This window comes from Vombatus ursinus, unplaced genomic scaffold, assembly GCF_900497805.2.
Source record: "Vombatus ursinus unplaced genomic scaffold, bare-nosed wombat genome assembly UNPS02014768.1, whole genome shotgun sequence".
Taxonomy (NCBI): domain Eukaryota; kingdom Metazoa; phylum Chordata; class Mammalia; order Diprotodontia; family Vombatidae; genus Vombatus; species Vombatus ursinus.
The window spans coordinates 20,284,806-20,300,207 of record NW_020954546.1 but is presented as its reverse complement, the minus strand read 5'-3'; the positions used below and the strand labels follow the sequence as shown (position 1 = coordinate 20,300,207).

General features: G+C 37.2%; 1 protein-coding gene across 10 annotated transcripts in view; it reads right to left on the bottom strand.

Annotated features, from left to right (window-relative positions):
* NCOR1 (nuclear receptor corepressor 1) overlaps positions 1–15,402 on the bottom strand; it is a 184,524-nt gene that overhangs the window by 168,650 nt on the left and 472 nt on the right. For 9 of the 10 annotated variants that reach the window (XM_027861868.1, XM_027861871.1, XM_027861872.1 and 6 more), the window contains exon 2: positions 7,889–7,985. The exons of the other annotated variant lie outside the window; for it this stretch is intronic. The gene's annotated coding sequence lies outside the window, so the exon portion shown is untranslated. The remainder of the gene's footprint in view (positions 1–7,888; positions 7,986–15,402) is intronic. 10 annotated transcript variants of the gene reach the window in all.

The window sequence follows — 15,402 nt, the reverse complement described above, 5'->3', positions numbered from 1 at the left end:
CTAGATTACTAAAATAAAATTAAAAGGAGGAAAGGGAAATTCACAACAAATGAAGAAATTTTAGAAACTGTGTTTTATATGGCAACAAAACTGAAAACTTAAATAAGGTGGGGAAAGGTTTACAAAAAAAAACCCTACACATTAAAAGAATAAGAAATAGATCGTTTAAACAAGTTAATTTCAGAAAAAGAAATTAAACAAAACAAAAATTAACTCCCAAAGGAAAAAAAATCAGAACCAAGATGAACTTAGAAGTCAATAAGTCATTCAAAAACAATTAGCTCCAATATTACATAAATGATTCTCAAAAAGATGGAAGGCAGCATAGAAAATTATTTCTATATGCAAATAATTAATATGATCCAAACTAGGAAGAGAGAAAAAAGAGAAAGGAAGTTACACATCAATATCACTCCTGAATATATTTATGCACAGGATCTGAACTCCAGAACTGGAAAGGACCCTAAAGGCCATCTAGTCCAATCCCCTCATTTCAGAGATGAGAAAACTGAAACCCAATGAGGTAAGTAACAAGGACCAACATTTATCAAGCGCCTATGATGTAGCAGGCACTATGCTAACACCTTACAAATATTATCCATTTTGATCCTCACAACTCTTTGAAATAGATGATATCATTATTCCCATTTTAGAGTTGTACCAACTGAGGCAAAGAGAGATTAAGTGATTTGTCAATAGTCACACAGCCTGTGACTTGTCCAAAGTTACAAAGGTAGTATCAGAAGTAGCATTTGAACCCAGTTCCTCTGACTCAAGAGACAGTGCTTTTTTCCCACTGTACTCTGATATCTCCGGGAGGCTGCAGCAAAAAGATTACTCTCTATGGCTGGGTTGGATTTATATCAGTCAAAAATGCAGAGATGATTTGGCATTAGGAAAACTATAAACATAATAGACTGTATAAATAAAACAATTTTTTTTAAATCACAAAATTATGTTAACAGATGCAGAAAATGCCTTTGACAAATTATAGCACTCATTTATATTAAAAATACCAAGGAGAAAAGGAATTAACTGACCTTTCTTTAACATGGTAAATGTCATCCATCTAAACCAAGAGCCAGCATAATCTGGATGAAAAAACACTAGAAGTCTTTTAAAAAAAGCAAAATTTTTTTTGTCATGAACTTAACAAAATTAATGATTACATACAAACATTTAAGTATACACACAAAAACTAGAAGCATTTCCAGTAAAAATGAGTTAAAATAAGGATCCATTGCAATGGCCTAATGACCAGCTGGCCAGAGACATCGAGGCACCATCAGCCCCAAGGTTAAATGTCAACTCATCTCTGCTACTCTCTCATACTCCAAGACCCTTAAGAATCTCAAACAGCCCACAAAGCAGACCTTGCTGATAGATTATTTCAAGCTGGTGCATACTTTACGATCTCTAATGCCATCCACCAGCCATGAAGGACAGATTGTCAGAAGTAATGTTGAGGCTGGTGTGGGGTGTTCTATCTGCAGCAATTAAGGTCCCAGTGCCCTCTCCCTTGGTTTTCTGAGGGAGACCAAAGTAGAAAAGTTTACAGCAAGGGGCAGCTAGCTAGCACAGTGGATAGGGATCTGGCCTTGGAGTCAAGAGGAGCTGAGCTCAAATCCAGTCTCAGACACATGACACTTACTAGCTGTGTGACCCTGGGCAAGTCACTTAATCCTGATTGCCTCACAAAAAAGCAAAAAAAAAAAAAAGTTTATAGCGGTACAGTATACAGTACAACACCTTCATATCTCATCTGACATAGTGGAAGGTAAGAGTCAGGTTTAAAAAACATTTTAGGGCAGCTAGGTGGTACAGTGGATAGAGCACCGACTCTGGAGTCAGGAGGACCCGAGTTCAAATCTGGCCTCAGACACATAACACTTACTATCTGTGCTCTGGGCAAGTCACTTAACCCCAGTGCCTAGACTTAAAAAAAAAAGTTTTAGTTTTAAGAATTTTATTTGCTGTACAGTATTTATGGTACAGTAGATTTCATGTGTTATGAAAAGTGAATACTGTCTGAATAAACGTCTTTTATTGAGATGTTAGCACAAAAGTCACAGATTTCTAGTGAATTACTAGCAAGAAAAAATGTTCTACATGTTACCAATTTTATTTTGTGTACTGCATTTTAAGGGTTACTTCATGGTTACTGTGTTAGGAAAAGTGTGTATTGTCAGAATTAATGTTCTGTTACAAAGAACTGTATTCAGAAAAGGATATTTTCAACAATCTCTAGTGAAAGGTTAGTTTTTGGTGGTCACAGGAACCAAACCCCCTATTTCACACAGGTTCAATATACCAACATTTGCATGTTTTTACTTTCATGCTGTTTTCTAGAAATGTTACATCCATGAAAGTTGAAGATTGACTATCTATCTCTTTGTAGATATCATATGGTGGTTTATTTAGAGAATTAGAGGTTCAATGAAAAAAAATTGAAACAATTACTAACTTCAGTAGAAGAGCAGAATACAAAATAATCCCACAAAAAAATCACCTGTCTATAGATAACAAACAAAACTCAGAATGAGGAAATAGAAAAAGTCAACATGCATAAAATATCTGGGAGTCAATCTCCTAAGATGTACTCCAAATTTACGATAAAAACACTACAGAAAAAAAGGAAGTCTTAAATAATTGGAGGGAGATTAACTGTTCACAGTTCAGCCATGTCAATAAAATCAAAATAATAATAGTACCTAAATTAACTTACAGATTTGACATTCTCCCAAGAGATAACTTTATAGAATTAGGCAAACAACACAGTTTGGGTAGAGAAAGAAAAGATAAAGAATTTTAAAGGAAATATTTTTTAAAGTAAGAATGAAAGGGGCCTAGCATTACCCGATTTCAAAGTACTCTAAAAAGCAGTAATCATAAAAACTAGTACAAGTTAAAAAACAAAAGAGTTGATAAATAAAAGAGAGTAAGGAAGCAAGATCCAGAAGCAACCAAACATAGCAACTTGGAGATCACTAAACTCAAGACCAATTACTGGGGTATATAGCCTCCCTATTAGACAAAAACTGGTGAGAAATAAGGAAAGAAGTCTGGCAGAACTTAGACCAACCACATTTTCCAATACACACCACAGTAAGTTTCAAATGGATACCTGATCTAAATATAAAAGATCACAATCATTTTAAAACTAAATGAGAATGGAAGTACATATTCTTAGAGAATTCTTAACTGAACTAGGGATAAAAATGATCAAAAGAGATAAAAGAAAAAACTGTAATTACATAAAACTGAAAAGGCTTTGTATGAACAAAATCATTATGGCCAAATTGAAAAGAAAAGCAGTTAATTGGGGAAAATATTTGTTGTAAATCTCTTTCATAAAGGCCTGCTATTCAAGGTACATAGAGACCTGACATCAATATGTAAGAATAAATACCATTTCCCAATAGCCAAAAAATACAAACAGGAAAAGTCTAAACTATTAACAAACATTTGAAAAAAGATTATAAATCAACAATAAATGTAAATTAAAACAACTCTGAGGTTTTACCACATTCCATTCATCAATTTGCCAAAGATGACAAAAGACAAACATGGTGAACACAGGAGGGCTTTGGGAATGCAAGCACAGCAAAAGTTCTTCCAGTGATACTGTAAACTGGTCTCCAGTGAGCAATTTAGAATAATATCCAAAAAGTCACTAAAAATCTACATACCCTTAGACACAACAATACATTTATTAGGTACATAATCCCAAGGAGGCCAAAGACAAAGATGAGAAGAGTCTTAAATGGTATATACAAATATATTTATAGCAGCATTTTTGGGGTGGTACCACAGAACTGGAAAGAAAGTATGTACCTCTCAAGTGGAGAATAGCCACAGAAAATGTAATCTCTGCATGTACTGACATACAATTGCACAAGAAGAAATAAGAAATACGAAAAATTCTGAGAAATGTGGGAGACTTGTATCAACTGGTAGCAGAGGGAAATTAGCAGAAACAAGAACAATTCACGAGATGACCATAATGATGTAAAGGAAAACACTGAAAGCCTTCAAAATCTAATCAATGACCAAGCATGACTTCTCAAGACTGAGGGTGAAAGCCTAACTAAAGGTGCAAAATGGGGCAGATGCTTTCAGAGATGGCCAATGTGCTTGTTTTGCTTAACTATACTCGTTACATGGAAAAGGTCTATTGGAGCATGACAAATCAGTAGGAAATGACAGCAATTTTTTTTTAAGGAACATCAATATCACTTATTTCAAATTTCTCCTTTAAAAGTTTTTGAAATAATAAAAATTGGATTGCTAGAGTCACCCATTATCAAAAATAATCATGATTTTGCTACATCATGTTAAATATTATTATCTGAGTTAATTAATTCCTAAAGCAGCCAACTGGATAAATGACACTGTTTTAAACTGTTTGTAAACACCTACTAAAAGTGGTACTGGCACATAGTTATGACCAAACTATACAAAGAGATTAATTAAAATAACAATTTGATGCTTGTGTGTCACAGTCAAGTTTTCCTAAAAGTGAACTTGAGGGAGGAGAGAACCACCCAGCAATGAAGTTAAAGCCCACCATTTATAGATGGCTTTAAGAGGGAGAATTTCAGAGGTAAGCATCTTAAGTAAGGCAAGTTCAGAATGAACCATACTCTATAGGGGTTTAGAATGTTTTTTATCTCATGGACCCCCTTGGGCAGTCAGGTAAGGTTTGCGAACCCTTCTCAGAATGTTTTTAAATACACAGAATACACAGAATTATAAGGGCAATCAACTATATTGAAATAGTTAGCAATTTTTCAAAAGTTCCTAGATACCAGGCTAAAATCCCCAAAACAACCCAATCTCCCTGGCTTACCTTGTAGGCCAGGTTATGATCCAAAACTAGATCAGGTCTTCTGACCTTGTCCTAGTTTGGCCTCCAGAAATTGAGGTCAAGCAGTATTATTCTGAGTGAATTCTCTTCTGTAAAACCCAGAAATTTTTACTGAATTGAAACTATCAAGAAAAATGCTACAAATAACAAGTTTTTCTTCTGTAATAAACTGAAATATTCTTCTCCTTTTCTGGAAAGATTGTGATATGGGAACTCTAGTTTTCAATTTGTTTGATAGTTATCACCTTCTCAGTTTAAACAAACATATCTATCTAAATCTGGATCAAGTGATCCTGAAAGAGTTGAAGCAATCTAGCTCTACCCTGTGATTCTAAGGTAACATCGTGAGTGTGTGTGTGTGTCTACGTTAGGGGCAGGGAAGGTATGGACAAGGAAAGCTCCACCACTGTTACATTCCTGGGGTCAATCTTCACAGTGTAGTTTTGTTATTTAAGTAACTTCTGATCAGTTAAATGAGTACAAAATATATTCCAAAGCTAAATAAATGCTTTTGTATGATCTGTACCTCTGTTCCCCTCCTTTGGCACTCCTACAGCATAATGCATTTAGAATTTTAAAATTTAAACCATCAAATACAAATGCTAAGGCCTCATTAACAGTGGCTGGTGAACCTAAAATGAGACCTTACATGACAGGGACCATTTCAGGTAATTAGGACAAACAGCATATACTTAATACAACAGATGCCATATCTAGGGGTGGCACGAAGACAAGTGACCTGGGTTCAAGCTGTAGCTCTACCTCTACTTGGTATGACCTTGGATAATCGAGTCACCTCTTTTGGTCAATGGGACCAAAGCCCAGACCCTTCCTGACCTCACCTTACACCGTACTACAGATCAACTGAAACGATAAAGGACAAGAAAGTTGGTGCCATGAATGTGAGGTTTGTCTCTTAAGTATCAAACTGATGGTCTTACAAAAGGGAGAGGAGGAGGAGGAGTGGTGGTGGCAATGGCCGCGGCGCTGGTGGTGGTGGTGGCGGCGGCGGCGGCGACAGCAGCAGTAAAAAGTCACAAAAAAGAAAAACTGAACCAGGACTATTCTTTCTAGTTCTTAAAGCAATCTCCTGGCTCATTCCCTAGCATCCATCTGATGGTCACAGGCCTCATCCTCTAACTATCCTTGATCCTCTCTGCCCCTGTTTTCCATGACACTGCCTTCTCCTTGAATTTAGCCTTCCTGTCTGAGACCTCTATTAGACCCTTAAAGTAGGTGTTGTCCAACATCATTTGGTCCCCTTCACTTCTCTATGACATTCTGATCTCTTTTTAGATGTTCCTTTCACATAACATCCCATCTCTCACCTCTAGGCATTTTTCCTGGCCATTCCCCATGCCTAGAATACTCATCCTCCCTCCTTCATCGCACCTCCTATAGCTTCCTTGGTTTCCTTCAAATGAAGTCCCTCTTCTGCCAGAAGCCTTCCCCAATCTCAGTGCTTTCCCCCTGTGGATTATTTCCAATTTATCCTGTGTATATCTTGTTTGTAAATAGCTGTTTGCATATTGTTTCCTCCACTAGATTGTGAGAGTTTTTTAAAACAGGGACTATTCCTTGCCTTTCTTTGTATGCCCAGCTCAAATTAAGTGCCTAATAAAAGTTTGTTCCTGCTCAGGGTCACAGTGTCTAAGGCAGGACTGGAGCTGTCCAAATCAGACACTCTATCTAGGAGGCTACCTTGCTATCTTGATAGAAAGAATAAAAAAAAAATGGAAACTGAATGATAGGTGATGAGAATGACCAAATGGGGCCAGAAGGAAGAGATGACAAAATGCACCTCTCCTCTTTTTTGCAGAGGAGGGCGACTATGGGTATAGAACACTGTACATACACTGCCAGATTTGGTCAATGTGTTGAGTAATTTTGCTAAACCATGTTTCCTCTTTTGTATGCTTTTTTTTTTTAATCAGGAATGGACCATTGGGTAGAGAAGAGATATTCAGAAATGAAGATGATGTAAAACAAAAGATAATTCCTTCTAAAGGTGTTTTTTTTTAATTGATATTTTGAAAATCCAAACCTTTTAGATATCACACTCCTAAAAGGTCGGGGTTTTTATTTTGTTAAAAGAGTACTTTCTGTCAATTTAACAAAAATGGAAACAGCTTAATTCTTAGAATTTTAGCTGATATAGCTTATATTTGTTTTGACATGTTTACTAGTATTTACTGTGAATGTCACATGTAAAATACAATACAATTTTTAAAATCGTATTTACATACAACTTTTCAGGAGCACACTGCATAAATCAAGGTCCACCTATAACTCCGTGCAAAAGAAGATACTCAGATAATCAGCAGCAAAAGTCATTAGCATGGAAATAGAACCCCCTCACCAAAATGTGTTCCTCTAGTCTGTCTATGGATTAAAACTGCTGTGAATCTGTGGATGTAAACCCTCTGACCACTGGCTTATCCCTATTTCTTTTGGACTCTAAACTAGAGGGTAGAATAGGTTATAGTTATATTGATTAGTTGAAGTTGTTGAGTTATTTCAGTCCTGTCCCACTCTCCATCACCCCATTTGTGGTTTTCGTGGCAAAGACACTGTCGTGGTTTGCCATTTCTTTCTCCAGCTCATTTGACAGATGAGGAAATTGAGGCAAACAAGGTAAAATGACTTACCCAAGGTCACACAGGTGACTGAGGTGTCTGAGGCTAGATTTGATCTTAGGAAGAACAGTCTTCCTGACTTCAGACTCAGCACTCCATCCACTGTGCCACCTAGCTGCCCTCAGTTGAAGTAATCCAATCAAACTGGCTTATTCACCATTCATCATTTAGATAAGTGGATTTAGAGTCAGCAGACTTGGGTTAGAATCCTGGTCCTACTACTTTTACTACCAGTGTGACTTGGCCAAGTCAATGACTCCCTTTGGACCCGTTTCCTCATCTGTACAAAGAGGGAGTTACATTAGATTATTTTTAAAATCTCTTCCAGCTCCAGGTTCTACAAGCTTACAAAAAGACACTGGGAGACTTTGGAGGGAACACTGACCTTGGAGTCCAGAAGTTCTGGGTCCAAATTCCAATCTTGGCACTTGTTTTGTGACCCTCCAGCAAGTCACTCCACCTCTCTGACTTTGTTTCCTCATCTGTAAAAGGGGGAAAACATTCTTACTCCCAGCCTCAGAGCTGGTGTGAGAAACTTCAAAGGGAGAGCCTCTCTACCTTTGCCTTTGTTCACACTATTCCACATCTCTTTGGAATATACCTGTATAGAAATCGTCCTGACTGAAGAAATCGTCTCGCTCTGACGTTTCCTCCTCCCTAAATAATGCTTTCCTCATCACCCCAGCCAGAAGGGATTCTTTCTTTCCCTGAACTCTCCAAGCGCTTTGTGGAGCACACATTTCTCATTTGGAATGTCAGCTGGGTATAAATTAGATCCCCATTAGATTGTACGCTTTCTGAGGACTGAAGCCCTATGTCCTTTGTCTTCCTATGTCTCCCAGAGTTGAGCAGTCAAAGCAGGAAGGTATTTAGTAGATTACCTAGCTCCCACCACTGTTCCACATGTGACTAACTAGATGCCTGACACTTAGTCTCATTCAAAGTGTGAGTAGAAAAAGGAGACAATCAAAAGTAAAGTTCAAATGCTAGCATGTTCAATAGTGCTGCTAGTTAGCACCTAAAACACATACAGGAAAGTTGTTCCATTATTATATTGTTATGGGAAAAATAAGAGCCTGAAGGGGATTATTTTGTCAGTAAAGATGAGATCTATTTTCTGTGGAACCAACCATAGGCTCCAAGGTATTCACAGCAGCCAAGAACCATAAGCTTGGCATGGCACTCTAGGCAACTCTAAAAATAACATACATATCTAAAGGTCAACTTTTCCAGGAAACATTAACTCAATGATATGATCTGACTTGATATCACTTAATACATTAGATGTTTATCGGTCAAGATAATATAACAAAAGGAAAAGAACAACCAAAGTAGCACAAATGGCCACAGCCATACATCTGCATAGGGTAGAGGAAGGTTGTAAGAAGAATGTGCTAGAATTGGCTTCAAAAACTGTTTTAACCATAATTTATACGGTAAAGGACTTAACAATCAATACTACTGTTGAGGGCTAGAGGTGCCGGGAACCCCAAAATTCAAGGGCAAAAGGCTCAAGTCCTGCCTCAAAAGATTTCAACTCAAGCCTTCTTTCAGTTAGAGACAAGGTTTATTGTTTCGCCAATAGAAGCGGGCAGGATTTTTAAGAACCTGCGCTTTTGTGACTATTGTATTGACAAGATTTTAAGAATCTGAGCAATCGGTAGATAAGACTGACCCCTTTTTATAGTGAAAAAGATTGTGGGAAAATCTGTATGGCAACAAGGAGTGGCCAATAAGCTGAAGTGACCCTAAGGTAACAGAGAGGAGTGGCAAATAGCCTGCAGTGGGGCCAGGTGTAGACAAGGAGGGCACAATAAAAGGATTATACTGAGATGGGATGAGTGCCAGCAGACTTGGTTCAAAGGTTTTTGGGTTCGTTTAAGGGTCCAGCGTGAATCCCACTCCCCATAATTACCACCTTTTTTTTTTTTAATTTTGAAAAGGCATTCCCCATCACCGACTGAATGAGACAATATTTCTCATGCCCATTTAATTTTTCTTTTGTTTTGTAGAGTTCTATCAATGAACACAAAATACTTTGCATACAAATTAACACTATGTATAATAAAAGTTGAGTGAAAATACAAACACTATGATAAACAATGTGTATATAGTTGTTCTATTTCATCAAGACTCCTATGAATTTTCTGTTTAAATTGCTTTTGGTGATTTCCAAAAATTACACTCATCACAAAGCTGCTACTTACAGTATATCTTCAATAACCATGCACTAGAGCAGTAGTTCTCCAAGTACAGTTTTCCATGCCCCTGCAGGGTTCCTGAGACTCTTTCAGGGCATCTTGAGGAAGGTCAAAACTATTTTGATGATAACTAAGATGTATTTTGCCTATTAAAATATTCCTCTCTTTTCCAACTACATAAGCCAGATTTCCTTCATGTACTTCAACCAAAACACCACACTGCAACCAACTGAATGCAGAAACTTTAAGCCAGAGTGACCCAAGTGTGGGAAACCTTTGGCCTTGAGGTCACATGTAGCCCTTTAGGTCCTCAAGTGCAGCCCTCTGACTGATTCCAAACCAAGGTTCCCTACCTCTGAGCCAGAAATTCAAGAGATTTGTAAAACTATGTAAAATGATGCCATTCTTCTCACTAAAACTTTTGTTTTGGAAAATAGTTATTCTTCATAAAATAGATTATTTATATTAACATGTAATGAATTTGTCATTTCCAATGAATAATTTTTTAAAATTTAAACTTCTAATATGGAAGATATCAAGAGATAAGTCACATAAACAAAAGCTGTCTTGTTTATGTGGGTTATATCTAATTTTCAAGTAGGTTATATCTAATTTTAAAGAGTATAATAGGGTCTTGGGCCTAAAAAGTTTGAGAATTGTTGCACTAAGGAATTTTCCCAGGCTATCAAACTAGTGAATTCAAATACAAGGGCTCTCTACTCCTTTTAATGGCATGAAATGGGATCTGTTATTTAGTTGGATAAATAGTAAAGAAGAAAAAAGAAAAATGCTTCACTTTAGTATTTACTTGAAAACATCAATACACAAGAAACGAATTCATTCTTTGAAATGTTTTAGGGAGGAGACATCAGATGAACTTCATTCTTATCTGAAATGCACAAAGGAGGAATGAACATACACAATTTGTTATAGAAATACATCAAACTCAAGAGTAAAACAAGCTGGGATGGGGGGGAGGGTTATTCGGCTAAGGAGTTAAGATGGAAAATAATACCAGGGTGGCAATGGTCACAAATGAAACAAACTTCCTTATCCTGAAGGAGAGATTAAAATGAGGATCGGGGCAGAGAAGAAACAGAATCTAAGGGAAGTATCTCAAACTGTCTGATAGACAACTGGGTAGTGGCTGAACAAATTGCAGCATATGAATGTAATGGAATATTATTATGCCATAAGAAATATAGAAAGAAACTACTCGGGGAATCCTTGATAGTATGAACCGAGGAGAATGATGTGACTAGGAAAACAATGTGTCCAAAGACAGCAACACTGTAAAGAAAAACTCAGAAAGTCTTAAGAACTCTCATCAAAATTATAACCCACCTTGGGATAAAGCATGCTACCCCCCCCCTCTTGACTGAGAAATGATGGTCACAAGGGACAGACACAAGTTTCTGTCATGGCCACTGAGTATATCCATTTGGCTCAACTATATTAAAGAGGGTTTTCTTTTTCTTTCTTTTAGTTTTTAATAGAGGCAAGGTGGTTTAGGGCAAGAGGTGGTTAGCAATAGTGATGCCCCATCCAAGTGGCCACTATAATTTTTTTAAAACACACAGACAAGAACAGAAGGATATTCAGAAGTAAGACAGTTTGGAAAGGAACATGTAGAATTTATTATACACACACACATATTTTAAAGCAAGCAGAGTGAAATGGAGACTATGGTTTCTTATAGAATCCTCTTTTTGTGTTCTGCTCTGTATATGAAAATCTTTTTGTATGTATGTTTTTAAGTTCATAATTTTTTTAATTTAAAAAACAAGAAGAAAAAAGAGAAAAATCTTTTAGACTCCCCAACTCAGATGCCTGTTATCAAAAAATATTTTTATACTACCAAGACCAATAAAAAGTTAGATTGTAGACATTACACATTACAAATGGGTATTTCTATATGGAAATAAGAATAAAGTTCATGATCTTGTTTAAGTTACTTATCTAGACCTTGTTTGCCTCAGTTTCCTCATCTGTAAAATGAACTGGAACTAGAGAAGGAAATGACAAACCACTGCAGTATCTTTGCCAAGAAACTCCCAAATGGGGTCATGAAGAATTGGACACAACCGAAAACTGACTGAACAACCACCCAAATAAAGACCACTGCATAGTATGAGAAAAGTAGTTTCATTTAAATACAAACTAATTTAGGTTGTTAAAATGTAAAACCAGACCCCCCCCCACAAAGCAGACAATCCTTTTACTATACTTTGCCAAAACTCAAGTAGTACAAACATATGAATAGTTTGCATAAGAGTCTAATTTAGACAATCTCTCTGGTCTAAGAAAGGATATTTTAAATACTAGGCTAAATAAGTCTTGACAGTGTGATTCTGACATTTGACAACCAAACTTTTCTAGGTCCAGGTGACCTCAACATTTTTATTTAATGTTTCCTTATAAGCAAAAGCAGATAAAATTAAGCAACTCAAAGCACTACTGCTACTCACCATAAGAAGACACAAATAGGCCAAAAATATTGAGAATATTTCTTTTGCTCTTCCACATTATTCCTATTCCAGCCCCTCAACCATAGTCTGCAGGTGACCTTATGCCAGGGTTCTTAACCTTTCATGTGCCTTGGAGCCCTCTGGCAGTGTCTGGTGAAACCTACAGACTCCTCAGAATAATGTATACAAATACATAAAATAAAATGTAAGTAGGATTACAAAAAAGACCAAGTCTATTAAAATACAGTTATCAAAATATACACACACACACACACACACACACACATATATATATATATATATATTTTTTTTTTAAAGTCAGGTCCCTGGAGCACAGATAAAGAACTGCTCCGCTGGGGTTTTCAAAGTCTATATGCCCATGAGCACACAACCTTGTGCAGATCCCACCATGCTGGAAAGGGTTTGAGTCTAAGTCAGAAAACAGACTATATTTACTTAGGATTAAGTAACATACCCTTAAAAAGAAATGTGGACAATTCAGTAACCAAGACTGATCTTGAGCAAGTCCCTTAATTTCACCGAGCCTCAATTTCTTTATCTGTCCAGTAAAAGCATTGAGCCAAGTGACCTTCAAACTCAAAATGATGATCCTATGATATAAAGCCATTCTACTGGTATAGTCCTATCAAACACAGACCAAAATACTGATTGTTAGGGCAGCTAGGTGGCACAGTGGATAGAGCACTGGCCCTGTAGTCAGGAGGACCTAAATTCAAATCCAGCCTCAGACACATAATACTCACTAGCTGTGTGACTCTGGGCAAGTCATTTAATCCCAACTGCCTACCAAAAAACTACCAAAAAAAAATAAAATACATATAGATTGATGTGTTTCTTTTACTTTTCCACCAAAGTCCTCCTCCAACACCTCAACCACAGTCTGAATCAAAATAGTTTGAGACTGGAAGTAATGTCATGCATTCATTAAAAATGAACAATATATAATCTGAAAATGTATCTACATCAATTTCTTACTCTGCCAAAGTCTCTGACCATTCTACTGGGGGCAACAACATGAAATGAATTTAAAAGCACCTTACAGGTAACCATCCTGATGATAGAAGAGCCATCCCCCTCTCTCCCCCTCATAAAATCCATCTGGCCTAAACTTTCTTATCACTGGAACAATCTTTCACCCAACTATTTTTCAATGGAACAACGTTCTCTCCAAACATTATATACTTCCTTCTCATAGTAATTAAAGCTTTCACTATTTCATCTGAATCTCCTTGTACATTAAATTAACCCATTCATACCCTAGAACCACAGCAAAATGGAAAATCCCTTTTAAAAATCACTACTAACTTTATTTTTTGTGTAAATTCAAATGTTTAAAAGGATTTGCTTAAATACGTGAGACGGCAACTAAAGGGACTATCATAGCACAAGGATGAGAAAAAAAAAGAAACAAGTCTCCCAATGGATTTAATTTTATACACTGTATGGGAAATTAAAATACAACCGTTTCTTCAGCAAGTTACATTGATTTTTTATGATGTCTAATAATTCATCTAAAAACAGGTTGCTAACATTTATATTCAGCTTTACTCATTCAATATTCAAATAAGCATTTACTTGTCTACCGGGTGCCAGGTGCTAAGGACTGAGACAAGCATGAAATAGTCCTGCCTGCCCTTCAGCATCTTATATTCTATCAGGGAAGCAATATGTACACACTTACACATAGAAGCAAATATAAATATAAAATATAGAGATACATATAGATACAGGTTTACAAAGTAAACATACAGAACAAATATATACAAAGTAAATACAAAGAAATGGGAAGGGTACGCTGGCAATCCAGGGAAATCAGAATAGGCAGGCCTGTGGAGAAGGTGGCCTTGGAGGGGCATCTTGAAAGATGCTAGGGAATGGAGACAAAAGTGCAAAGGCCTGGAGGCAGACGATGGAATGTCTACAGGGAACAGGCAAATGGCCTGATCTGTGCAGAACCAGGGACGAATGAAGGTGAACAATGAGCAAGAAGGCTGGAAAGGTAAGCTGAGGTCAGCCTGTAAAGGACAGGATTTTACAACTATAACTTTGCTTACTTATTCAAACAATTCAGAGAATGGTATAACTAGAAAACAGCTTCAACTGGGTCAACTCATTATCTGAGAGTTGAAGAACCCAAGACCCAGAGGCACATTTGGCTATGAAGTTGCCCACCAGAACCAAGTTCATTCTCTTTCTACAATTCCACAATGCCCCATCAAACAAGTGTCAAAATGAACGGAAAGCTCTTCCAACTACTCTGGGAGTGCATACACTAACATACCGCACACAAGAACACCCTACGCTTTGTGAATATCTACAGGCAATTTAATCTTAGGCAATTACCATATCAATTTTTCTCCCCTCTAAAGCCATGGTCCCTTCCATGGTCACCAGGGTACCTTTGCAGAATGTAAATCAATGTTACTAACAAATATTAACAAATAAGAAGTGAGAAGACAGTTCTGTTGAGAATATAATTCTAAAGAAATGTGGGATTCTTGACTAGAACAGTTAGTCCAGTCAGAGTTCAGTTCCACCGAAGAAACCTTTGCAAAGTGTTTCTTGCATGCAAGGCACCCTACAAACATCTAGACACAAGGACCCAAACAAACCAATCAACCCTTCCCATTTCATGGATTCCACCACTTTTACTGCGGCAAGCTTCCACGGCTGAGAGAGCAACTGGAGGAAATGTATGTATCTTCGGTATATGCTCTTGGTAAACATCCCTGACAAACAGGATACAGGACCACACTACTCCACCACACCTCCACTAAATCTATACGACTCCTTTCCAGTTAATCGGATTCTTTTCTCTCTCACAGACAAAACTGTGTTTCTCAATTGAAGGTTTCTCAATCGCCTCTCTTATCCAAAAAAGAAGAAGCTGCACTCACTGACCCGAGACAAAATTTTAAAGGGGAAAAGAGTATACTGAGTTCCCTGGATCCTAAGTTTTAAGACTAAAAACTCCTAGAAGCAAAGGTTAGGAGCTGGACGTGGAAGTCTAAGGACTTAGATTCAAAACGTGGCTCAACTTGTTACCTGCGTGACCTTGGGCAAGTCCCTTTCCTTCTTCAGACTCAATTTCCTCATCTGTAAAATGACTGATCAGAAGATATGACCTCCGAGGTTCCTTCCCACTCAAAATCTAAGATTCTATGACCTTTGTGATTTTGGGCAAATCCTTGGCCCCCTCTGGGCCTCAG